Source organism: Plecotus auritus (assembly GCF_963455305.1).
Source record: "Plecotus auritus genome assembly, chromosome: 4".
Taxonomy (NCBI): domain Eukaryota; kingdom Metazoa; phylum Chordata; class Mammalia; order Chiroptera; family Vespertilionidae; genus Plecotus; species Plecotus auritus.
The window spans coordinates 182,221,511-182,247,718 of record NC_137775.1 but is presented as its reverse complement, the minus strand read 5'-3'; positions in this window follow the sequence as shown (position 1 = coordinate 182,247,718).

Genomic DNA, 26,208 nt, shown 5'->3' with positions numbered 1-26,208 from the left:
ATTGAAAATAAATTTTTTTAAAATGTGTATTGGTTCCCAAGGACTTTAGGTAGCACAAACAGAAAACATCCATTATTTCTCTACTCTTCTAAGGACAAGAAGGAAAGGATATTAGTAGTCCCGTCTAATAGAACTTTCTGTGGTGATCAAAACGTTCTCTATCTGCACTGTAGAATACAGTAGCCACTTGTCACGTGAGATGATGGAGTAATTACAATGTGGCTAATGTGACTGAGGGCCTGAATTTTTCATTTATTCCTTTTAATAAATTTGAACTTAAATGTAAATAGCTACATGCAATAGAAACTTACCATACTAGAGAATTATGCCATAGCATAGGCTATAACCACTTCCTCTGCAAACAACCTCCTAGCCATGTCCAAAGTCTGCCTCTTGCTCCACTAACTTGCATTAACCAATTCAAAAAGATAAACCTGAAAAATACTCCCCTTAATTTCATAGGGAATGACAACACAGAGACTTCCAATGTAAAATCTACACTCTTTGAAAGGCCACAGACGTCCTCATTTTAATAAACAGTCCCTAATAAAAAAGTGAGCACAATGGGCTGCCGCTTTTGTGTTTGTAAATCCCAGATTGTAGGAGGAAAGGAAAAGGGCTCTTTTCAAGCCCTCTCTTTATAGGCTTCCAATTGCGCCACCCAGTGGCAAAGTGCTTGCTTGAATTTCTGACTCCGAAGGGCTCTTTGCTGGCCAGAAGAATCCTGCATTGTTAGGATGCTAAGCAGTGCCTGCTAAGATACTAAGCAGTGCCTGCTAAGATAAGGGGAATGATGATGGCCTGGGTGACCTACCCTGTCCATCTGCACTGTGATGTTGTCACATTTATTTCCATCTTAAGTCAATCAATGCCTCGTTTTGTAGGGTTTACTTTTTTAAGAAGAAATACAACATAGCAACAATCATCATGTTTAGATTCAAGAAAATTCCCTCTGAATTTCCTTAGCCCAAAGTACTTATATTACAATAAATTTATTTCCCTTTCATCAAATTTTATATGAAAGTATTGGATGGGTCTTTGCCTTTGATTGAGAATTTTTAAAAATAGAACACTTTTAGTGAGCCAGAAACATCTGGTAACATCTTTTTCTCAGAGTTTAGAAACACTTCAACATAAAATTAAATGCAGATGTATAATTTGAAAGTTCATGAATCATCAGCTTATGGAGATTTATAATTACAGTAAACTTAAGTGTTCCAAAGCCACATTAGTCTCTGGCTATTGTAGCTAATCCTCTAGTAAAGAATTTGAATGGCATGCTATCATTACATTTTACCTAGAATCATGCATAGTATTAGTTGGGTTTTTTCAATTTAGAATTTCCCCAAATGGGAAAAATGCTCAATATAACATACAGGTAAGTTCCATATAGATGTAGATTCCAAGAAGCAAGTGTCTAAGGAGCAAAAAGTTATAGTAACTGAAAATAATCAGTCCCATACAACATTCATTGTCACTGTAAGGTAGGCAGATGGTGCATCCCCCGGTTTCCATGACTCAAGAGGGCCCAAGTCTGTACTGAGTTTGGCAGAGAATTTTCCTGGAGCTCAAGATCTCACAAATGTATCTCTGGGGGACATTTTAAAGTGACAGAAGCCACAAATCTTTCTTGAAAAAATGGGGATCAAGAGCAAGCATGAGCATAAGACAATAACATGAAGTTAACATTGGCCCAGTTGGCTTGAGTTGACACTTTGGTTGGCAGCTTTAGCAGAAAGATTAAGACTGGCTGAATTCAGGAAGTCTTTAAGAATTCCTGTGTGGAGAAGGAAGAGCCCCATTTGTGAGCTCAGATTTGTACTACATAACTAAGGCAAAGGCATTTGTTAGCTCTTAAGAATTTCTGAGTCCTCCTTAAGGCTCTGCTTCAGATTTGCCAATATCTCCCAGGACCTGTTCTCAGGATCCTGTGGGAACTCATAAATTTGTTACTTGACACAATGAATCAATCCTTAGATGACTCCACCACTTATTGCCTGTGGCTTGGGCAGGCCACTCATACTCTAGATCTGAAGCTTTTTTCAGATTGTCTCGGTAGTTCATGACTCCAAAGAAGGTAGAAACTATCACACAAGATTCCTTGAATCCTAAAACAACACTGGGGTAAGTAGAAGAGAGAGATTTTTGCCAAATGTGAGGCTATATGCCAATTCTGAGTTTAGGTAAAGAGGCATAAATTACAAGAAACAAGAATTGAGGAGGTGGATTCAGCAATGAAAACTTCCCTCAAACCCCCCCCCCCAACCACCACCACCAGGTGCCCCTCACTGTGCACATTTGTCAAACTTTTAAACCACTTATCTTGTAGCCGAATGCTTGCTAGTATGCTCCTCTGTCTCTACCAAACTATTATCTCTATCATATTTTCATTTCCAAAATCTAAGATGTCCCTGATGCTTAGGTGATGAACAAATGTTTGTTAAATGTATTATTATATAAAGCCCTGTCACTTAGACTCTCAAATAGCAGCAGCATTTGAAATGTTTACTATCTTCCCTTAGGATATATTCTTTATTCAGAACAGATTAGCAGTAATTTGTAAACGGGATAAAACATTCAGAATTTTGTGACTAAGTAGACATATTGTTGGAATATTCTCGTAACGTTGATGTAGCTGAATCAGAGAAAAACAATGCAGCTATTGAGGACAATTCATGAGAAAAATATGTAAGACTTAGCACAGAAGGAAGGAAGAAATGAAGGGAAAGAGGAAGGGAAGGAGAAAAAGAGAGGAGGGAGAAGGAAGAAAGGCAGAATAGTCTGATTTATGGCCTTCAATATTTTAAAATCCTGAATATAAAAAAATAAAATCCTGAATATAATCCTATCTAATAAAAGGGAAATATGCAAATTGACCATCACTTCAACACACAATATGGCCACCCCCATGTGGTCAAAGATGGCTGCCCCCATGTGGACATAAAATGGCCTCCACAAGATGGCCATCAGGGGAGGGCAGTTGTGAGCAATCAGGCCAGCAGGGGAGAGCAGTTGGGAGGGATCAGGCCTGAAAGGGAGGGCAGTTCAGGGTGATCAGACCTGCAGGCGAGGGCAACTAGGGGCAATCAGGCCTGCAGGGGAGGGCAGTTAGGGGTGACGGGGCTGGCAGAGGAGGGCAGTTGGGAGGGACCGGGCCTGCAGGGGAGGGCAGTTAGGGGTGACCAGGCTTGCAGGGGAGGGCAGTTAGTGGGACCCAGGCCTGCAGGGGAGAGCAGTTAGGGGTGACCGGGCTGGCAGAGGAGGGCAGTTGGGGATGACCTGGCCTGCAGGGGAGGACAGTTGGGGGGGACCAGGCCTGCAGGGGAGGGTAGTCAGGGGGGACCAGACCTTCAGGGGAGAGCAGTTGGGGGGACCAGGCCTCCAGGGGAGGGCAGTTAGGGGTGACCAGGATGGCAGGGGAGAGCAGTTGGGGGGGACCAGGCCTGCAGGGGAGGGCAGTTGGGGGGGGGGACCCAGGCCTGCAGGGGAGGGTAGTCAGGGGGGACCAGACCTTCAGGGGAGAGCAGTTGGGGGGGACCAGGCCTGCAGGGGAGAGCAGTTGGGGGGACCAGGCCTGCAGGGGAGGGCAGTTGGGAGGGACAAAGCCTGCAGGGGAGGGCAGTTGGGAGGGACCAGGCCTGCAGGGCAGGGCAGTTAGGGGTAATCGGGCTGGCAGGGGAGCAGGTAGGCATCGATCAGGCTGGCAGGGAAGTGGTTATGGGTGATCAGGCTGGCAGGCAGAAGCAGTTAGGGGCAATCAGGCAGGCAGGCAGGCAGGTGAGCAGTTGGGAGCCAGCAGTCCTGAATTGTGAGAGTGATGTCCCACTGCCCATTTAGGCCCGATCCCACCAGGATAGGGCCTAAACAGGCAGTCAGGCATCCCTCAAGGGGTCCCATATTAGAGATGGTGCAGGCTGGGCTGAGTGACACACACACGCACACACACACGCACATCCCCATACACGAATTTTGTGCACCGGGCCTCTAGTATTAAATAAAATCAGCAGCACTTTTAAGAACAAAGGTGGAGAACTCATACTTCCTGACTTTAAAATTTACTACAAAGCTATAGTAATTAAAACAGTGTGGTACTGGTATAAAGACAGACATGTACTAGTAGACTAATGGACTAGAAAAGAGAGTTCAGAAATAAACCCTCCCAGATATACTCAGATGATTTTTTACAAAGGTTCCAAGACCATCCAAAGGGGAAATGGATATCCACGTGCAAAACAATGAAATTTGACCCTTACCTAATACCATATACAAAAATTAACTCAAAATGAATCAAAGACCTAAATGCAAGACCTAAATCTATAAAACTCTTAGAAAACATAGGGTAAATGCTTCATGACACTGGATTTGACCATGATTTACTGAATATAACACCAAAGAAATAGGTTACCAGTACATAGTAAAAATAGACAAATTGAACTTCATGAAAATTTTAAAATTTTGTACAGCAACAGACTCTACCAATAGAGTACAAAGGCAACTGCAGAATGGGAGAATATACTTGCATATCATCTATATGATAAAGAATTAATATCTAGAATATATTAATAATTCCTAAAACTGAACAACAGTAAAAAATAACCACCAGCAACAACAACTTGTTAAAAAATAGTCAAAGGACTTAAATAGACATTTCTCCAAAGATTACAAATGACTAATAACACATGAAAAGATGTGAAACATCACTAATCATTAAGGAAGTCCAAATCCAAATTATGAGATACCACCACACACCCATTATAATGTCTACTGTCAAGAATATATAAAATAACAAGTGTCAGGTAGGTTTAAGAATAATTGTAAACCTTGTGTACTGTTGGTGGAGAATTAAAATGGTAGACATATTGTTGGAATATGCTCATGATGTTGATGTAACTGAGTCAGAGAAAAACTGCAGCTATTAAGGACACTGTGGAAAACAGTATGAAAGTTCCTAAAAAATTAAAAATAGAATTACCATATGATGCAGCATTTCCACTTTCAGGTATATATCCCCCAAAATTGGAGCAGGGTCTCAAAAAGATATCTGCATACCCTTGTTCATAGCAGCATTATCGCAATAGTCAGAAGGTGGAAACAACTCATTGACAGATGAATGGGTAAGCAAAATGTGCATACATACAATGGAATATTATTCAGCCTTAAAAAGGAAGGAAATTCTGACCTGACAGGAGACCTGTCCAGTTTTTGATTCACCACCTGCGCCCCCCCCAAATCATTAAGATACAATTTTCCCCTCTCAGATTGACAAAAAAAGAAAAATCCTACATATTAAGTAAAATTGGTAGTTCAGAGGCAGAGCAGTGGGGGTGGGCAAAATAGGTGAAGGGGTCAAAAGGTACAAAGCTCAAGTTCTAAGATAAATTAAGTCCCAAGCCCATAATATACAACATGGTGACTATCTAAAAGCCTAAGCGATCGTTACAACCAAACAACCAGAAGAACCCATCAACTGGTCGCCATGATGCACACTGGCCACCAGGGGGCAGACATTCAACACAGGAGCTGCCCCCTGGTGGTCAGTGTGGTCCCACAGTGGGAGCGCCGCTCAGCCAGAAGCCAGGCTCACGGCTGGTGAGTGCAGCTGTGGCAGCAGCAGCAGGCACAGCGGGGCCAGGATCAGCATCAGTGGAGCTGCGCCCGCCCCAGCTGGGGCTCCTCCCTGGCCACCTGCTGCTTCATCACTGCTACATCCCTCGGCGGGGATGTCAGACTGTGGGGTGTTGAAGCCTGGCCTGCAGGGATCGGGGCTGAAACCTGGCAGTCCGACATCCCCCAAGGGGTCCTGGATTGCGAGAGGGTGCAGGCCAGGCTGAGGGACCCCACCTGTGCATGAATCCATGCACCAGGCCTCTAGTAGTTAATAATATTGTAATGTATACTTGAAAGTTGCTAAGAGAGAAGATCTTAAAAGTTCTCATCTTAAGAAAATAATGATAACTGTGGGTAGTGGTGGATGTTAACTAAATTTATAGGAATTATTTCTCAAAACATACATGTATCAAATCATTATCTTGTATACCATAGAATAATATAGTATTACTAGAGGCTCAGTGCACGAAATTCAAGCACTCGGGGGGGCAGGGTCCCTCAGCCCAGCCTTCACCCTCTCACAGTCTGGGAGCCCTCGGAGGATGTCCGACTGCCACGGAGGAGGGAGAGGCTCCCACCACCGCCACTGTGCTCGCCACCCATGAGCCCAGCTTCTGCGCTCCCACAGGGGGAGCGCACTGATCACCAGGGGGCAGCTGAGCATCTTCCCCCTGGTGGTCAGTGAGTGTCATAGCTACCAGTCATTCTGCTGTTGGGCTGAAACTGACTCTCCGACATCCCCTGAGGGGTCCCAGATTGCGAGAGGGCGCAGGCCAGGCCGAGGGACCCCACTAGTGCACAATCAGGACTGGAGAGGGATGCAGGAGGATGGCCAGCCGGACAGGGACCACAGAAGGGCTGCAGGGTGTGTCCAACCTCACTCAGTCCTGATCTGCCAGACCCCAGCAATAAACTAACCTACCAGTTGGAGTGTCTTCCTTCCCCCCCCCAACCCACGCCGCCCGCCAGTGGTCAGTGCATGTCACAGCAAGCGGTTGAATGGCCTTAGCCTATCATTAGCATATTATGCTTTGATTGGTTGAATGGACAACCAGACACTTAGCATATTAGACTTTTATTGTATAGGATATGTCAATCCTATCTAATAAAAGAGAAACAAGCAAATTGACTGTACCTCCGCTACGCCCATAAGCCATGCCCACCAGCCAATCAGGAGCGAGTATGCAAATTAATCCAACCAAGATGGCAGTGGCCATGGAGCCGGAGCAAGCAGAAGGCTTGGGTTACCCCCGGCGATGAAGGAAGCCAAGCTTCCCGCCCGCCCTGGCCAGCCCTGGCCTCTGCTCAAGGCTACAAAGTTTCAATTATAGAAGATAAATAAATCCCACCAGATACCTGCTTCCAGCTGGCCCTGGCCTCCGCTCAAGGAGGCGCTGAAAAAAAAGCAAAAACGGAGGGGCTGGAGCTTGGGTAGCTGGGGGCTGTGGCCAGCCTGCAAACAGCCCTCAGCCCCTCACCAAGGCTGGCCAGGCACCCCAGCAGGACCCCCACCCTGATCCAGGACACCCTTCAGGGCAAACCAGCCAGCCCCCACCCATGCACCAGGCCTCTATCCTATCTAATAAAAGAGTAATATGCAAATTAATCATTACTCTGCTACACCCACAAGCCACGCCCACAAGCCAATCAGGAGTGAATATGCAAATAAACCCAACCAAGATGGCTACAGTCATAGAGAGCAGGAGGGAGGCTTGGGTTTCCCCAGCGATGGAGGAAGCCAAGCTTTCCGCACACCCTGGCCGGCCCAGGCCTCCGCTTAAGGCCACAAAGTTTCAGTTATAGAAGATACATAAATCCCAACAGAAATGGCTGCCGCCACAGAGCAAGCAGAAGGCTTGGCTCCCCTCCAGGCTACAAAGTTTCAGTTGTAGAAGATAAATAAACCCGATACCAGGGCCTCCGCTTGGGTTGCCAGGGGGCGTGGCCAGCCTGCAAACCACCACAGGCCCCTTGCCCAGGCCACCCCACGCCCCAAGGGAACCCCCACCCTGATCCGGGACACCCTTCAGGGCAAACCAGCTGGCCCCCACCCATGCACCAGGCCTCTATCCTATCTAATAAAAGAGTAATATGCAGATTGACCATCACTCCAACACACAAGATGGCTGCCCCCATGTGGTCAAAGATCCTGCCCCCATGTGGACACAAGATGGCCACCATAAGATGGCCAGCAAGGGAGGGCAATTGGGCGGGACCAGGCCTGCAAGGGAGGGCAGTTGTGGGCAATCAGGCCAGCAGGGGAGGGTATTTGGGAGGGGCCAGGCCTGCAAGGGAGGGCAGTTGGGGGCGATCAAGCCTGCAGGGGAGGGCAGTTAGGGGTGATCAAGCTGGCAGAGGAGGGCAGTTGGGGTGACCAGGCCTGCAGGGGAGGGCAGTTAGGGGCAAACAGGCTGGCAGGGGAGCAGTTAGGCATCAATCAGGCTGGCAGGGGAGTGGTTAGGGGGTGATCAGGCTGGCAGGCAGAAGCGGTTAGAGGCAATCAGGAAGGCAGGCAGGCGAGCAGTTGGGAGCCAGCAATCCTGTATTGTGAGAGGGATGTCCTACTGCCTGTTTAGGCCCGATCCCATCAGGGATCGGGCCTAAACAGGCAGTCGGACATCCCTCGAGGGGTCCCAGATTGGAGAGGGTACAGGCTGGGCTGAGGGACACCCTCCCCCCGCCCCCCCTCCCCCCCGTGCATGAATTTCGTGCACTGGGCCTCTAGTCTATACTAATAAAAGGGTAATATGCGAATTAGTCTGGGAGACCTTCCAGGAGACCTTCCGGACGTTCCTATGAACAAAGCCATGGTGGTGGGGCCAAGGTAGAGGTGGTTAGAGGCCAGGATGGGACGGCAGTTGTGGGTGATCAGGCTGGTGGGAGGCAGGGCCATTGGTAGTAAGCAGACCAGCTTGGGGGCCAGTTGGGGGCGAGCAGGCTGTCAGTGGGGATCAGTTGGAGGTGATCAGGACAGTGGGGGGTGGGGGGCAGTTTAGAGTGAGCAGGCCAGCAGGGGGGGCAGTTGGGGTGAGCAGGCCAGCAGGGGAGGCAGTGGGGGGCGAGCACACTGGTACGAGGGCAGTTGGGGGTGATCAGGCTGGCAGGGGGGATATTTGGGGGCAAGCAGGCCAGTGGTGGGGGGCAGTTGGGGTCAAGCAGACTGGCATGCAGAGTGGTTAGGGACAATCAGGCAGGCAGGTGAGCGGTTAGGAGCCAGCAGTCCCAGATTGCAAGAAGTATGTCCGACTACCCGTTTAGGCCCAATCCCTGTAAACCAGCAGTAGGACATCCTTCGAGGGGTCCCAGATTGGAGAGGGTGCAGGCCGGGCTGAGGAACTCCCCCCCACCCCCCGCATGAATTTCGTGCACCAGGCCACTAGTTATATATAAATTTAAAAATGAATGGAGGGAGATTCTCTTTGTGCTGATATACAAGAAAAAATTCAGAACAGTAAATGTGCCATCATTTACTAGTATGTTTTTTGTTCTTGTTTTTTTATAAAGAGAGGGAAAACAAATTTGTTTTGGCCTTTATGTGCATTTAATAACTTTAGAAGGACATATAGGAAACCAGAGACACCGGAGACCTGTGGGACTGGAGTGGTCCCTGAGGAATGGGAGGAAGACACTTTACTGCTACCCTTTCTACTTTTCTAGCTTTTTCAACATAAAACTGTATTATAGATTTTTTAATTAATTGTTTTAAAAAGAGATATCTATCCAGACACTGACTTAAATTACAAAGAGCTTGCATCCATATTCGATTGCTAAGATGGCAGTTTTAGGTTAAGGAAATTCTTCTATTTGACTTTTTCCAAACTGTTGTCAAGACAAAGTTCCCTTTCTCCATAACATTGAGAGAATTAGGTGTTAACCTGGCATCCAGACAGAAATAGCTGCTTAATTCCAAGCATGGATGGGTTAGGAAGGCCACAAAGTTATTGTTCTATAGGTTCACGTAACACCTTGTAAATACTTCTTGCCCAGTGGGGGCTCAATAAACGTTGCTGACTCATCTGTCACAGAGAAGCACTATTAACTGAGAAGGACCAACTGAAGTCATTTAATCAGAAAATCAATTTCATTTTCCTTGTCATGGGGAAAATATTTCTGCTAAGTTGAGAAATATGTAGAGGTGATTAAATTGTGTCAAGGATTCAGATTGTAAAGCCCAGAGTTAACATGGTGTGAACAAAACAGATGCAAATCAATTTGCTTTGCATTATAGTTGGCAGTGTTGAGTATACTTATCCACATATGGAAGTCATGTTTACTATTTCAAGAATATAGTATCACTTTACAGAGCTTAATATTCAAAGACCTACATTATATTGCTTCTTGTCCATTTTTGAGCAATGTCTGGGCCAAGGTTTGGCATTAGGGTTCCTAGAATAATTGCAAACTTGTTTTCCCTCCCCTGCACTTCACTTCTTGTGGTCCTAACACCATGATTGTATCAGATATTAATCTACGACTCAACCACCAAATGGATTTTATTGAAGCTGCTGTAATTCTACTGCCAGAAAACATGACAAATAGTCAACATGTCACAGAAGATTTATGTTTGGTTTTGAAACCCATTATCTTTTAGGAAATACTGCATAGTATGATTCACTGAGTGGTAGCAGTTTCATATTACCCAAGGTTTCTCTGTATTGATTTCAGAGTCGTTATTACAAATCCAAGTGTCTGTGCTTTGCTCGGCTTGCACGATTACGATTAAAACCAAAATCAGCTTCAGGGATCATTAGCAAGAAATAAAGGTTCCTTGCAAGACTAAGACTCTCAGACTGGGAATAATGCAACCTTCATTTCCCCCTCTGTTTAAGGTAAATTCAAGAAGGGGAAATGTGTTGCTCGGACTAAATTGACCAAACAACTGGTTGGCATGCTGCTTTTCACTGCCATTCAGTGAAATGGAACCACTTCAGATCTGTACAATACTGGAGTCAGAGGAGGCCTTAAAGACCCTTCAGTGCAAAACTCTCACTTCACCTCCAGTGAGACTCAAACAAGTGAAGCGACTCCACACCAATGCTCTGTCCCTGCACCATGTCCAGCAGCTCTGCACATATGTGATGTGATGATGTGGAAAAGAGGCAACTCAAGGGACCATGAACATGGATAGAGCAAGGCCATGGTTTGTCAACTTTTTCTATCCATTTCATTAAGGGAAATCTTGATTAGGAGAAGGTATTAAATACTTTGAATGATGGGAAGCTCAGGGCTTTGCAATTGGGGTGAGAAGGGAGGGAAGTGAGGGTAGACAGCAGTGGCAAGGGAGTATTCAAAGTTACCTTTAGGGAACATTACAACAGCTTACCATTAACCCATGTACTGAGGCCAAGGTACAAACACTTTGCCTCCGTAAGCTAAGTGTTCTGGTTCCATTCCCTTATTTAAATTTTCCGAGTTTTAGACTCTAACCTCCAGTCACTACCTCATTTTATTAACACTCTCTTCAGCATTGGACACAGCTGACCAGTTTCTCTGATTTAAAATACCCCTTGCTTCCTTGACCTTACAATCTAGGAGTTTTCTTCCTATCTCATGGGCAGTTCTTTATCAATCATATTTTAATCTCTCTCTCTCTCTCCTCTCCTTTCCTCTTATCTGCTTCAATCACTTAATGGTTAATAGGTATCCTCTACCTAACATGTCCATAAAAGAACTCATTTTTTATCTGTCCCCACCATAGAATGTACCCCTACTTTATACCCTAGTCTTTTCCCATTTTAATAAATGCGTTATCTTCAGCTCAGCTCCTCAAACAAATTACTAAATTTATTCTCTATCTTCATTCTCGTACAGTTGACTCTTGAACAGCAAAGGTTTGCTCTGAGCATTTTACTTACACACGGATTTTTTTCATTAAATATAGTCAGCTTTTCGTATCCACTGGTTTCACATCTGCAGATTCAATGAACCTCAGAGGGAAAACAGTATCTTCACATTCCCAACCATAGATTCCTAGCCGTGGTTTCCCAGCTGTGGATGGAAAATGCTACAGTTGCAAAGGGCCAATCTAGAGTCAGAAGTTATACCCAGATTGTCAGTTGTGTGGGGGTGAGCACCCTAACCCATTGTTGTAGGTGGGGATAAAGAATCACATTCAAAATACTTCCGATCCTGTGTTACTTAACCTCAACATCATTGACCTCTTTACTGTGTATTGTAGGATGTTCAGTAGTATCCCTGACTTCTACCCACTAGTAGGGGCAACCAAAAATGTCTCCAGACGTTGCCAAATGTCCCTTGGGGGAAAAATATTCCTGACTGAGACCACTGCTGTGAGATTAGTGACACTTTCAGAAGACAGTCCTAAAGAAGTGTTGGGTCAGGTTCCCTGTGCAGGAGGTTCACTGGGAGTCCTGGAAACGGCACCTGATGGGAGTGAAGGAAGCAGGGCTGGGGAATATTGAACCAAGAAGCGATTGCCATAAAGATGTCAATAGATTCATTGGGGAGCTCTGGAGCCCTTCAGGTTGCCCCAAATTCAGGCAAAGGGCTGAGTCCTCCCTATTAATCATTACATAGGTCATGACTTTGTCCAGGCTCCCTGAAACAGATGGCAGTGCCCCCAAATGGCCGTGCTCCTGGCGTGGGAAGAATGAGCTCCCCAACCCTGAAGGGGGCCCTAAATGAAGCACCATAGTGCCCACCATCAGAAGAGAAGAGATTTGTGGGTTTTATAAAAACTGGCTGTAGTTCTTATAAATTCATAAGTTTATTTTTATATGTCAGAGTACAGATAAAACTTGTATAGTAAAGCTGCCTAAAACTATGCCATCTAGAGCTCTTTCCCCAAAGGTGTTTAAAGGCCCCCTTGGAAATGATCAGTGGCTATTGATTTTGACTTGTTTTGTAAACAAATAAAATTGGCAAGTTCCTTCTGACGCTCTGAGCCAAAGTGAGTATTCCACAAGGTGATGGGACTGTTCCAAATCTTTCCTGGAAAAATGCTTGCAGGGCTGGTGGTGACGGGCTGGAACTTGCCCCAGTCACTGTGCTTCAGCCTCATCTACTCAAAATGCAATCCTTAAACAGCAAGGGCACAGCACCAAGTACTTTGCCTGGCATTATCTCATTTAATTATAAAAAAATTTACACAAAGCCCCCCGGTTGGTAAGCAGCCAGGCTGGGACCCAAATCCAGGTATGTCTGACTGCAGAGCACTAGCTTTTGTCTCTCTATATAAATATTCTGCAAATCTCTAGGCTCTGTAAAGCTGAAGGAAGAAGTATCCATCCAAACGCTGATTTCTGTTCACTAGCCACATGTATGGTCCTCAGCTATTCTCTTGAAATTTTGACAGAGAGGAGGAGGTATGAAGACAGTTACCAAATATTTTCTCATATGTTTTCTCAATCCCTGCAACAACCCTTTGAGGTAGGCAATAGTATCCTGTCATCGTATGTGATAAAAAAAAGGCTCAGGAAAGGGACTTAGTCAATCCAACGCTACATGGTACAAGTCCCCCACCCCAGCTCTAGCTGGTCTCAGAGCTCCGGTCTCCACACCACCACCTGGAGCTCCAGAAAGTGGTTTCTGTACTCACTTCCATTGAGCCATGGACATTTCTCACTTCAGAAAAACCTTCCCCAAGATGAGTTAATTTGGAAGTTGGCCAGACCTCCTCTTGTACTCGTGACCCTGTGTTCGGAGTCATGGTTACTACTTTGATCTGGCTGTTGTTTCTATGGCACCAACAACTAAATAAATATCATATCAAACTAAAACAGGGTGTAGAAGTGTTTACTTTTGGCTTCACTCTCCACTAATAGCACAAATTGTGCAGTGGGAAGAAAGCACAGAAAAGTTCTTTACCTGAGGCCACACAGACCAGGCAATGGAGTGCAGAGAAAGCAGGCCCATCCCATGCTGTTGCCTTTAGCACATGGGGTTCTGACTGCAAGGTGCAGGCAAACTTTTACTCCAGGTTGTGAATCATGAAGGTTTTATTTGGTGTTTAAAATTCTTGGGATTAAAAAGGAGCAGAACAACTCAAAGAGCCGTGATACACACAGAAATTGTTTCAATAGATAAAAGGGGAAAGTAAAAAATGGTGTGGCCTTGAGTCTTAAATATGTGATTGTGGGTAACAGAGCAGTGTGTGTGTGTGTGTGTGTGTGTGTGTGTGTGTGTGTGTATTCAGAGGTAATATTTATGGAGCACATACTAGGCATTGTTCAAAAACACTTTAAATGTATTCCCTCATTTAATGCTCACCATGTCCTGTGAGTTTAGTGATCTTAGTTTTCCCATTACAAAGGTGAGAAAACTAAAGCCCAAAGTAAAGAAATAACTTGTCCATGATCTCTCAGCTAATAAGTAGCAAAGCAGGGATTTAAATCCAGATCTCCTGACTCTAGAATCTATACTCTTTATTATTATTATTATTATTATTATTATTATCATTATTATTGATCTCAGAGAGGAAGTGAGAGGGAGAGAGATAGAAACATCAAAGATGAGAGAGAATCATTGATGTCCCACACTGGTGATGGAGCCCAAAACCCGGCACGTGCCCTGACTGGAATCAAACTGTGACAGGTCAATGCTCAATCACTGAGTCATATCAGCTAGGCTAGAATCTATACTCTTTAACCACCATGCTATACAGAGACAATTTCCTTGCTAGGGGCAGGACCTACTTTATGGACCCACTTTATGGGCATACAACTTATGTGATACACAGGGCCCTGGGCTCAGAAGGACTTCACTGGGTTTAATGTTTTGTTGTCGCTACCTTGAAATTCTTACTAATTTTGAACAAGGGACCCTTCATTTCTATTTTGCCCTGGACCCAGAATTTATGTGCTCCGTCCTAGGTAGAGAATACTTACTAGCAAAACATTCTTTAAAGTACAAATTAATATTCACAGAATAGTCATGGGGTTGTAAAGTACAATATAGGGAATGTATGGTGTCAGATGGGTACAGGATTTATTGGGAAAATCGCTTATTAAGTTTTCAATGTCTAATCACTGGGTTGTACACCTGAAACTAATATAATATGGTATATTAACTGTAATTGAAAAATAAAAATGGCTTTTAAAATAATGTTATTTGAGATTTTTATAAAGCTGAATGTTTCTTCCTTTGTATCTGTACCCTTTGGATGTGCTTGAATTTCCACAAGCATCTTAGAAAAATTTTAACTTACACAAATGTGTCTTTCCCAAAACTCTGAATTCTAATTTACTAATTTGGTAATGGCTTCCCCTTTCCAGACACGAATCTCAATTCAGCCAGGGGCAAGGGCACATAATAGTCCAGAAGACAGGAACCAGACAACCTCTCCAGGTTAAAATTAGAGTCTTGGTAAGGACTATGACAAGGAAGGAATAGAATGACCTTCAAAGAATATTTTATCCAGACTGTCAAAATGCAGGGACAATTTAGCAGTAGGGAGGGCTTTTTAAAAACTGGCCACTCTGTAGGAGGCCAATTCAGTGAATAGTGTTTTCCTTCCCAGTATCACCAGGGGTGTTTCTGTGTGTGTGTGTGTGTGTGTGTGTGTGTGTGTGTGTGTGTGTGTGTGTTTGAAGGACTGAGATGGGGCCCTGCTGTGTATTGGAAACAAAGTTATATATTTGACTGAAGGTGAATCCTACTCAAAGAAAGTGATCACAGACTAAGTAAAACTAGTATCTCAAGAAAAAGATCAGAAGAAGCCAGTAATTTTTTAAAGAAATGTTTAGAATGTATTTATTGACTGATGTAAGAAACTAGGTACAAAGTAAACTTGCAAAAAATGAACTAGATGTTCCTTTATTGTGATTTTGAACAGTAAAACATAACATATTTTGCAAACTGCAAAAGACATACAGGAATACTCAGAAAAAAGTACATCTCCTACTCACCCTGTTCCCTGTCCCCAATGCATATCCCTTCCCTGAGTATAATCCCAGTTACTTATTTCTTGTGAATCCTTCTAGGGATTTACAGGGCTAGCTGTGTTCTTATCAAAAAAAAAGGAAAGAAGATTAAGACAAAGTAGATAGGAAGTACTTAAGTGAAAAATCTGAGACATAATTGGTAGTATCAAAATAAATGCAATATGGGGCTAAAAGCCAAGGCAACATATAATAGTGAAGGATTAAAGTAAAAATGCACAATATACATTGAGAACCTGCAGTGTGTTCAGTTTCATACCAGAGTCTGGGTTACAGTGGAGAGTAAAATGGATACAGTACCCGTCTTTACAAAATTTATCATCTAGACAGAGACATTAAGTAAATACCCACCTATAATAAATCACAAGGGAAAAGGCCACAGCACTGTGAGAAAATAAAATGGAGGGACTTAACCGAGGTAGGGCCAGAGGAGGCATGATGAGGAAGTAACACTGTGACCCTGCAGCTGAGACCTGCAGGTGAGGAGTGGAGGGACAAGCATTCTTAGAGAGGGACAAGCGAAGTATGCAGGTCCTTCTGGGAAGAGCTTCACAAAGGACCTGGAAAAAGCTGTGGGGCTGGGGGGAGGGAGCGTAGGCAGGGGCCAAGTTAATTGCAGTGAAAGCAATCATTGAAGGGTTTTAAGCAGAAGAATCACATGGTCTGATTTACATTTTTTAAGATTCCCTCTGGGGGATGACTGGTGATGGAAGGAGATTTGACTTGGGGTATTACATATACACTACAATATAAAGATGATGTATTATAGAATTGTGTAGCAGAAACTTATTTAATTGTATTGGCCTATGTTACCCTAATAAATTCAATTTAAAAATTTAAAAATAAAATAAAAGATTCCCTTTGGCTACCATAAGCAATGTAAGTAGCAAGACCATTTAGGAAATAAACTCAGTTACCCAGAAGATCAATAATGATGTCTTGGAAGGAGGCAGTGGAAGAAGATATGGAAGGTCTTAAGATATATTTAGAGGTCAACTCAATAGGCAATAGTAGCTCAAGTGAAGAAAAGAACCATTTTTCCTGAAACCTCATACTATTTTTTATTTAAAGTAATAAATAATTAAACTGATAAACACTATAATGACAAAATAATTAAAATAGAATTTCAGTGTTGCTTGCATTAATATTGTGTTATTAGCCCTTAAACAGTTTTCACTTGTATATGGGCAATTTGAATTTATTCTTTTGTGACCTGCCAATAGGGGTTTTTGTCCCCTTAACTACTAAATTGTTCTTTTTCTTGTTGCTTGTTTATGTATTCATTTCCTAGGGCTGCCATAACAAAGTGCTACAAATTAGATGGCTTAAGACAACAAAAGTTTATTCTCTCGCATTTCTGGAGACTAGAGTCCAAAACCAAGGTGTTGCAGGACTATAGTCCTTCTAAAGCCTCCAGGAAAAGACCTTTCCTTGCCTCTCCACATTTCTGGTAGCCCAGGTGTCCTTGGCTTATAGCTGTGTGAATCTCTTTTGTCTTCACATGAGATTCTCCCTGTGTCTGTCTCTATCTCCTTTCCCCATAAGGACACTAGTCTTACTGAATTTAGGGCCCACTCTATTCCAATAGGATCTTGTCTTGACTACTAGTAATTACACCTGCAATGACTGTTTCCAAATCAAGTCACGTTCTGAGGTCCTGGAGGTCAGGACTTCGCCATATCTTTTTTGGGGACACAATTCAAACCATAACAACTTGTAAAAGATCTTTATATCCTACTAATATTTTTCTCAGTTTGTCATTTGCCTTTTCATCTTATTTATGATGTTTGGGACAGATATAGGTGGTTTTGATTTTATGAATTTAATCTATCAGTTTTACTTTTATTCAGTAAATATCTGTTAAGTGTCTACTGTTTACCCAAAACTGCTCTGGATGCCTTTGATCCAAAGATAAATGAGATTGGGTCTCTTACCCCAACATGCTCATACTCTAGGAGGCAGGTACGTAAAACAAATATAAGTCAATAGGATCACTGCAATACTAGAGATTTGAACAAAGTAGAAAGTGGCAAAAAAGTATGAGGAAATATCCAGCTGAATTTGGGCAGTTGGGGAAGCTGCACAGATTGGGGGAGGTCCTTGGGTAGTGGTTAAGGAAAACCAGCTCTCACTAATTATGCCTCTACTCCTGGCCAGCTGGGCATACAGTAGGTTACTCAAAGTGTGCCCGGAACAGCATCAGCATCACGTGGGAGCTTGTTAGAAATGCAAAATCTTGTGCTTCCCCGGCCCCACTGAATCAAAGCCTGCATTTAAACATCTCGTAATGATTTGGATACACGTGAACGTTTGAGAAGAACTTCCATATTCTTTGGAAATTCTTTTCTCAGGTTTACAGTCACAAGCCTCTGTCCACGATTGTAAGGACATAATTAGAAACTCCCAAGAAGCCTTGCATTACAAAGGCAAACTTTTAAACTCTTCCCATGTGTTATGTCAAGATGCTGATTAGTATATCAAATGAGCAGCCTTCACCAAATAGCTTCATAATCCACGGGAAAAGAGACCCAGTTTGCACATTTCAGGGTAAGCTCAGTGGAAGCCAAAGGGACAATTTGCTCTCGGGATGACCCTGGTATGACCCTGTGATTCAGACAGAAGATAAGCCTTCAAATCTGTGCCCTGGATCAGCTGTTCAAAGGGGATTTGTCTCCTCCATTATAATTGGTCTCCCGCTTGTATTTTGAGCAGGTGGCTCAGGGAAAAGGGAAACTTTGTTTTATTTGTTTAAGCAGTTGAATAAAGGAAGTGTCTCTTTGGGGAAGAAGAGAGACAGGAGCAGTTTCTGGTCTGGTAATTAGGTAGAGTAAGCAGGAGGAGGTGGGAGTGGAGGAGAAAGTGATGGGAAGAGAAAAGGGAAATGAGAACTGGAGGAAAGAGGAGAATCCTCTGAGCAGAGTATTACAGCTGCTGAGTCACTCACAACCAGGCTTGTTTACTTGAAAGCCAAGTTCAATTCTGTGATGAAAAGGAAGGACCACAAGGTGGATGACAAGGATGTGGCTGTTAGTACTGCAGCCTTCAGATAGTAAATGCTCCTTAGGAAACATGCAACACGTGGGAAGTCAGCTCCCAGCACTCCAGGTGTGCACTACCTGCCCGCACAAGCTCTTCCTTGGTTAATTAAATCATGGGTTTTAGTAGAACAAAGACTAGAGTTTATCTTAATATATTCAGAAAGATGGCATCATATGCTTACTCTATGCTGAACAGAGGCATTTAACACCAGTAGTAATCTGGGCCACTTTTTGCTTCCTGCCATATATGCATCCTGCTCACCAAGAACCTGCCATGGATTTTAGAGAGAACTTATGGGAATTCATTTCATTTCAACAAATGAATATTGAGACTTCTGCCTGCAATGTATTGTGCACCACTACGTACAGGACCACTACGTACAGTTGAACAGATGGACACAGCTTAGCTCTGGGCACTCTTTAGAGATGGGTACTATACAATCCACCCGCATACACAGCTGCCCTGGGCCTAGAGATACAAAGGTGATAGAGTTCTGTATTGAAAAATTTACAATTTAACATAAAAATAAGTAGTTAGGAAAACACATCTAGAAGAAACCCTCAAAGTTCTTTGTAACTTGTGAAACTGGGAACTAGAAACTTTAAAATACATTTATCTTTATACTAGAGGCCCAGTGCACGAATTTGTGCACAGGTGGGGTCCCTCGGGGTGGCCTGTGGAGATTGAACTCCAGCTCGCGCCCCCAGCCTCACAGCCCCACAGCCCCACCTAGCACTCCACGTTGGCCTGGCGCCGGCCCCTCACCTGCTTCACCATCCTGCGGGGTGATTGATTGGGGCTGGTCACTGTCTGTGGGACAATTGGCGAGGTGATCGGGCCCCCCCTCGTACCCGCCTTAGCCTGGTGCTGCCCACTCACCTGCTCCACCATCCCACTGCAGTCCCATTCTCATTGGGGCCCATTGGGGTCAGCAGCGCCTCCACTGCCGCCCACTGCCAGCGCTGCATCACTGATGCCCGCCATGTTTTGTGCCGCCCCCTGGTGGTCAATGCATATCATAGCGAGCGGTTGAACTCCCGGTCTCCTGGTCGAACTCCCCGTTGAACAACTGCCCAAGGGGACAATTTGCATATTAGGCTTTTATTATGTAGGATAATATACATGAACATTACTTTTTATTTTGTGGGCCATTTTTGAATGATTTTTGTCAGATATTTCAAACTTCTGTTATTTTTTAGTTGCCTCTGTTTAAAATCTATAACTTAGGCCTCTGACTATTTTTAGATATTTTGAAAATAAGAAATTTTTTAGGCACTAATATTAATAGAACAGTGGGGATATGGCATGCTTTGCCATGCAGAATGTCACAGGCAACAGCCATCTGACAACTACATCACTAGATCTCTTTATAAAGGGAAAGCTGGCTTTTCAGTTCTGTCTAGTAATGATCAATTTCAATATCTAGCCAATGGACATACAATTTTTGAAGCAGCAAACTAAGATTTTGAAAGCTGTTTGCTCATTATGAGTATAAACTTTTAAAATACTTTAAAATTTTTATTCATAAAAATATCATATGCCCCTATCATGCAACATGTGCAAAATTAACTCAACTTGGATCACAGAGCTAAATGTATGAGTTGAAGCTATAAAACTTTCCTGGAAGATGTGCTCCCTTTGGCAACATATACACTAAAACTTTCCTAAAAGAAAGTATAAGCATAAATCTTCATGACCTTGGATTAGGCAATGGTTTCTTAGAGATGATCCCCAAAGTAGAAGTAACAAAAGAAAAAAAATAAATTAACTGGACTTTATTAAAATTTAAAAAACATCTTTTTTAAATCCTCACAGGAGGACATTTTTTCCATTGATTTTCAGAAAGTATGGAAGGGGGAGAGAGAGAGAGAGAAAGAGAGAGAGAGAGAGAGAGAGAGAGAGAGAGAGAGAGAGAGGAGAGAGAAAGGGAGAGAGAGAAGCATCAATGTGGGAGAGAGACATTGATTGGTAGCTCCAACATGCTCCCTGACCAGGGCAAGGGAATGAACCTGTAACCCAGATATGTGCCCTTGAAGGAAGTTGAACTCATGGCCTTTGGGTGTGCAGGCCAATGCTCTAACTGCTGAGAACACTGGCCATATGGCTAAAAATAAAATTTCTTGTGTTTAAGGGGCATCATCAAGAAAGGAAAAATTCATCCTACAGAATGGGAGAAAATATTTCAAGTCATATATCTGATAAGTCCCTTATCAGACATATAAAGTAATCTCACAATTCAAGAATAAAAAGGCAACCCAACTAGAAAATGGGCAACGGATTTATTTGAATAGATATTTCGCCACAAAAAAATATATAAAGGGCCAATAAGTACATGAAAAGATGCTCAATATCATCAGCCATTAGAGATGCAAATCAAAACTGTGAGATACCACTTTACATGCTCTAGGATGGTTTTAATTAAAAAGATGGATAATAACAAGTATGGTCAGTAAGGATGTGAAAAGAAATTGAAACCCTCATATAGTTCTAGTGGGATTCTAAAATGGTGCAGCCACTTGGGAAAACAGCCTGGTAGTTTCTCCAAAAGGTTCCTTGAAGGGTTAAACATGGAGTTTCCATGTGGCCAATTCCACCCCCAAGTATATACCCACGATAATTGAAATGTATTTCCACACAAAAACTTGTACACAGATGTTCATAGTATTATTCCTAATATCCAAGAAAGGGAAACTACATATCCATCAACTGATGAATTGATGTAATATGGTCATATAATGGAATATAATTTGACTCTGAAGAATCTTACGTGAGGCTTCAGGACACTAAAATGACGCTTCAAAGAAAGTTCACTTACAGACTGAAAGGTTTACAAATGAAGAGTCATGATATCTACAACTTACTCTCAAATTGTACAGTGATGACAAGTGTCAATATATAGAAAGATAAAGTAAGCATGACAATAATTGGTGAGTCTAGATTGAGGGTATATAGTATTTCATTAGACAATTCATGCAACTTTTCTCTAAATTTGACTTTCGTTTACCAAATAAAATAGTAAGGCAGATTAAATACAGTGACTCTTATTTGAGGGGCTTGATTCAAGATCCTTAAAATTTACTGTGTATTCATTCACCTGTTACCTGGTGGGGGGGGGGGGTGAGAAAGATGGGGGGGAGAAAGGGCAGTAAAAGGAGCATCCCCATCATACTACCTTCCCTGTTTTAGTTTCTGATGAGGGCTTCTTGGTGATGGGTGGCATTTCAATAAGAAAACATATCCTACCCCAACTAATAACTTAAAAGGGTCCTCAGTCTTGCCTAGTCAAGGTACCAGTTTGGAGTGCTGTCACATGTCCTCCCACAAGGGTTTCCTCTCCTGCTCTTTTAGCCCAAAATAATTTTAAGTGTTATTCAAATAAGACAATGGCTGGAAGGATCCCCACTAAACTGGCAGAGAAGGAAGGAGGGAGAGGTGAAAAGTTGATTTCTACTTTTTATTTTATTGTATATTTGATTTTTTATAATAAATATTTTTAAAAGACCACTGTGAAAAAAAAAAACTGGTATTTTTAAGAGCAGGAAAATGAGGGAGAATAATGTAGCATCCATTCCACTAAACTATATGAACAATAATTCTTCTATCTTATTTTTGAAAAATACTTAAAGACATTGGAAAATGCTTATTTTATCTCAGAGATTGGCAAATTTTTTCTGTAGAAGGTTGGGATAGTACATATTTTAGACTTTACAGTGCTACAGTCTGCTATTATTACTCAGTTCTACCATTGTGGGACAAAAACAGCCAGAGATAAATGAATGTACACAGCTGTGTTCCAATAAAATTTTATTATGGACGCTGAAACTTGAATTGCATATAAATTTCACATGTCACAAAATGTCATTCTTTTGATTTTTTTCCAACCATTTAAACATGTAAAACTATTCTTAGCCCATAGACCAGAGGAAAATAGTCTGTTGGCTGGATTTGTTCTCCCTCAACCCCCTGCCATTATTTTGCCAACCCCTGCTTCAGTCTATTTGAAAACACTTACTTTATTGTATATAGGATACGAAAGTATACATATTCTTCCTATCAAAAAATACCAGGAGGGATTAAACCAAAATGTGAATAGTGACTATGTGATAGGATTATAGGAAATTTTTGTTTTATTTTTTAGTATTTTCCTAAATTTTTACAATAAACATATACTTCTGAGAAATGTTTTTAAAACAATAATTCATTGTCCCCAAGAAGAGAGACAGGAAAATATAACATGGAGATTGCCCATCTGTCCTAAATGTCTTCTGGAGCCCAGATCGAATTAAAAAAAAAAACTTCTGAAGATTTCCTTCCTGTTCTGGGATTCTGCCTCCTCACACAATCAAATGCCTGTAACATAATTCCTTACCATTTGAAAAGCAATCCCCTCTCCCGCTTCAGTCTGAAAGTAAATTTCCGAAATTAAGTCCTGTAGGCTGAGGGGCCTCTTCCCCCATCTGGGCAAATGTGATTAGCAATCGCATCTGGTGTTCAGGGAACCAGGCAATCTTGCTCCTCTCCCAGCCTGAAACGTGAAACATGGTTTAAAAAAAAAAAAAAAATCCCTGCGGAAGGCCACAAGGGGGCAGAGAACCTGCAACCCACAGAGGAAGCGGGGTTGGCCCTAGACAGAACATACTCTTTTGTAAATTGCTCTTATTATCTAAATGCCTTTCAGAAACCAAATGAAGAATAGTATAAAGTCTTGGATTTCTTCACATAAAATGGTAATTCGCAAAATTGAGTGTGCCTTTTTCTTGGAGCTTAGATAACTAGGGTCTTTCAAAAAGGCCAAGGCAAAGTGGTTTGGGGTTTTTTTTCTCATAGTCTGAGGTAAAGATTCTGGAAAATTTACACATTTTCCATCCCAAAGAGGGAGATTTATTCTAGCTCACAAGCAACCATTGCTTTGTAAAAATAGTCTTTTTCACTTCTTTCTTATGTAGCAAAAATCAACCAAGTCAAATGGGGGGGGGATTATCATTTATTACAACTACTCCATTTAAAAAAATAATAAATCTGGGGATCAAATGGAGAAGCACAAAGGTTATTGACAAACCACAACTAAATCTGTTCTACCATGTAAGTTACTCTCATGCTTTCCTATGTTTCACAGATGTTGCCTTTTTTACAGATTGAAGGCAAGATCCTCCACCAGCAAAAAGATTGTAACTTGCTTTATTGCGATACTGCTTCATTTCAGAGGAACCAAATCTGCAGTATCTCTGAGGTATGCCAGTAAAGTATACTAGCATTGTTTCCTAAGTGTGATATCGTGATTTACAATAAAAAAAAATATGTATTTGGTCTTGGTCCTGATTCTGGCACAGAACTCCTAAAACCCTTGGAATTTCCTAACTGATTAGAACAAGGTGTCTTATGTTAATGAGGTGATTTTTTAGAAAGGACCTGAGGTTTGGGGCTGTTTACCAGTGGATCAAACAAAGTGATTAGAGGGGAACTTTCAGTCCCAGCCTCTGCTTTCCAGGCAGAGGAGAAGGGCTAGACATTGAGCTCAACCACCGATAGCCAATGATTTAATCAATCATGTCTATGTAATGAAGCCTCTATAAAACATAGAAAAGGAGGGGCTTCAGAGAGCTTCCCAGTTGGTGAACACGTGAAGAGGTGTGGAGAGTGGTGCTCATCTGCCTTGCTATTTCTCTCCTGGACATCCTTAAACTCAGTCTTGCTAGTCAGCATATCCTACTCCCATGCCAGCTTTCCCCTTACCTTTACCTACTTGACTGTTTGGCTTATATCTTCCTATATAATAAAAGGCTAATATGCAAATTGAACGGCGGAATGATCAGTCACTATGATGCGCACTGACCACCAGGGGCCAGACGCTCGACGCAGGAGCTGCCCCCTGGTGGTCAGTGTGCTCCCACAGGGGGAGTGCCGCTCAGCCAGAAGCCGGGCTCACGGCTGGCAAGCGCTGCGGCAGTGATGGGAGCCTCTCCCACCTCTACGGCAGCACTAAGGATGTCGGACTGATGGCTTAAGCCGGCTCCCCGTCAGTTGGACATCTGCTGGTGGCTCCCGGACTGCGAGAGGGTGCAGGCCAGGCTGAGGGACTGCACCCCCCCTCCCCTAGTGCACGAATTTTGTGCACCGGGCCTCTAGTCCTAATATATAAAAACCCAGGGTCTGTAACGACCAACCGAAGGCTCGACTGAACACCGGAAGTCAGTCTTGCAGTCAGTGCTGGGTTGCTGTGGCGACCCAACACTGACTGCTGAGGGGGCTACGGATCAGGACCGGAGAGAGGCCCAAAGAGAAAAGCAGGGTCTGATCCGCAGCCTCTGTAGCAACTGTTGATCAGCCGTTGCCTCTCTCTTTCTCTCCGGGCTTCACCAGCAGCTGTGCCTCTATTTCTCTCCGGGCATCCGAGGGGGCTGCTGATCAGCCCCACCTCTCTGATCAGGCCCGGAGATAGGCCCAGAGATGCTGACTAGCATAGAAACTGACCAATCAGAACCAAATCTGGGTGAACTGTGGGAAGCCAATGGCTGCCTAGGAGGCAGAGCTTTTGACGCTGACTGGCATAGAAACCAACCAATCAGAACCAAATTAGCCGGCAGGGGAGGGCTGTTGGGGGCAAGATCAGGCCGGCAGGGGAGGACAGTTAGGGGCGATCGGGCAAGCAGGCAGAGGCAGTTAGGGGTGATCAGGCAGGCAGGCAGAGAGGTTAGGGGCAATCAGGAAGGCAGGCAGAGGGGTTAGGGGCAATCAGGCAGGCAGGCAGGTGAGCAGTTCTAGGAGCCAGTGGTCCCAGATTGTGAGAGGGGTGTCCGACTGCCGAGGGTGTAGTCTGGGCTGTGGGAAACCCGCCCCCCCATGCACGAATTTCATGCACCAGGCCACTAGTTTTATAATAAACCAGTAACCTGATAGGTAAAATGTTTCTCTGAGTTCTATGAGATGCTCTAGCAAATTAATAGAACCCAAAGAGGAGGGTCCTTAGAACCTCTAATATATGTTAGCACAGGTGAGAACCTGGACTTTCAAGGGGCATCTGAAGTGGGGATATGGGAAGGGGGAGGTGTCAATCTTGTAGGGTTGAACCCTTAACCTGTGGGATCTCAGGATAGAATATGTCAGAATTAAATTGAATTATAGGGCATCCAGGTGGTGTCATGGGGAACCCTATTTCCTCCCCCCCGCCCCCCCCCCCCCCCCCCCCCGCAATTTGGTGACAAAAGTGAAGCATTCTGTGTGAGAAGCAAAGGAAATACCCAGGTGGAAAACTGTTTTTCTAAAAGACTAAATTAACAAATTTAAAAGATATATAAAATTTTAAGTTTTGCTTTTTCCAAATAGCAAACAATAGCTAATGGTAACTGTATCTAACATTTATTAAGCACTAAGTGCCACCTATTATGCTGAGTACTTTTCATGTGTTATTGAATAATCACCATGAACCTGGGTGTAGAAGATACTGTTAATCCCTTTTCATAAATGCAAAAACTCATCTGCCTTACTATTTCTCTCCTGGACATTTCTAAACTCAGTCCTGCAAGTCAGCATATCCTCACATGGCAGCTTCCACCTGAAAGAGAGGAAACCTATGGAAGATTCCTCAGATTAACAAACATGACTCTTCATCCATATGAACAGACAACTGGGATTAAAAGAGCGGAGCACTTGACCTCACTTCCAC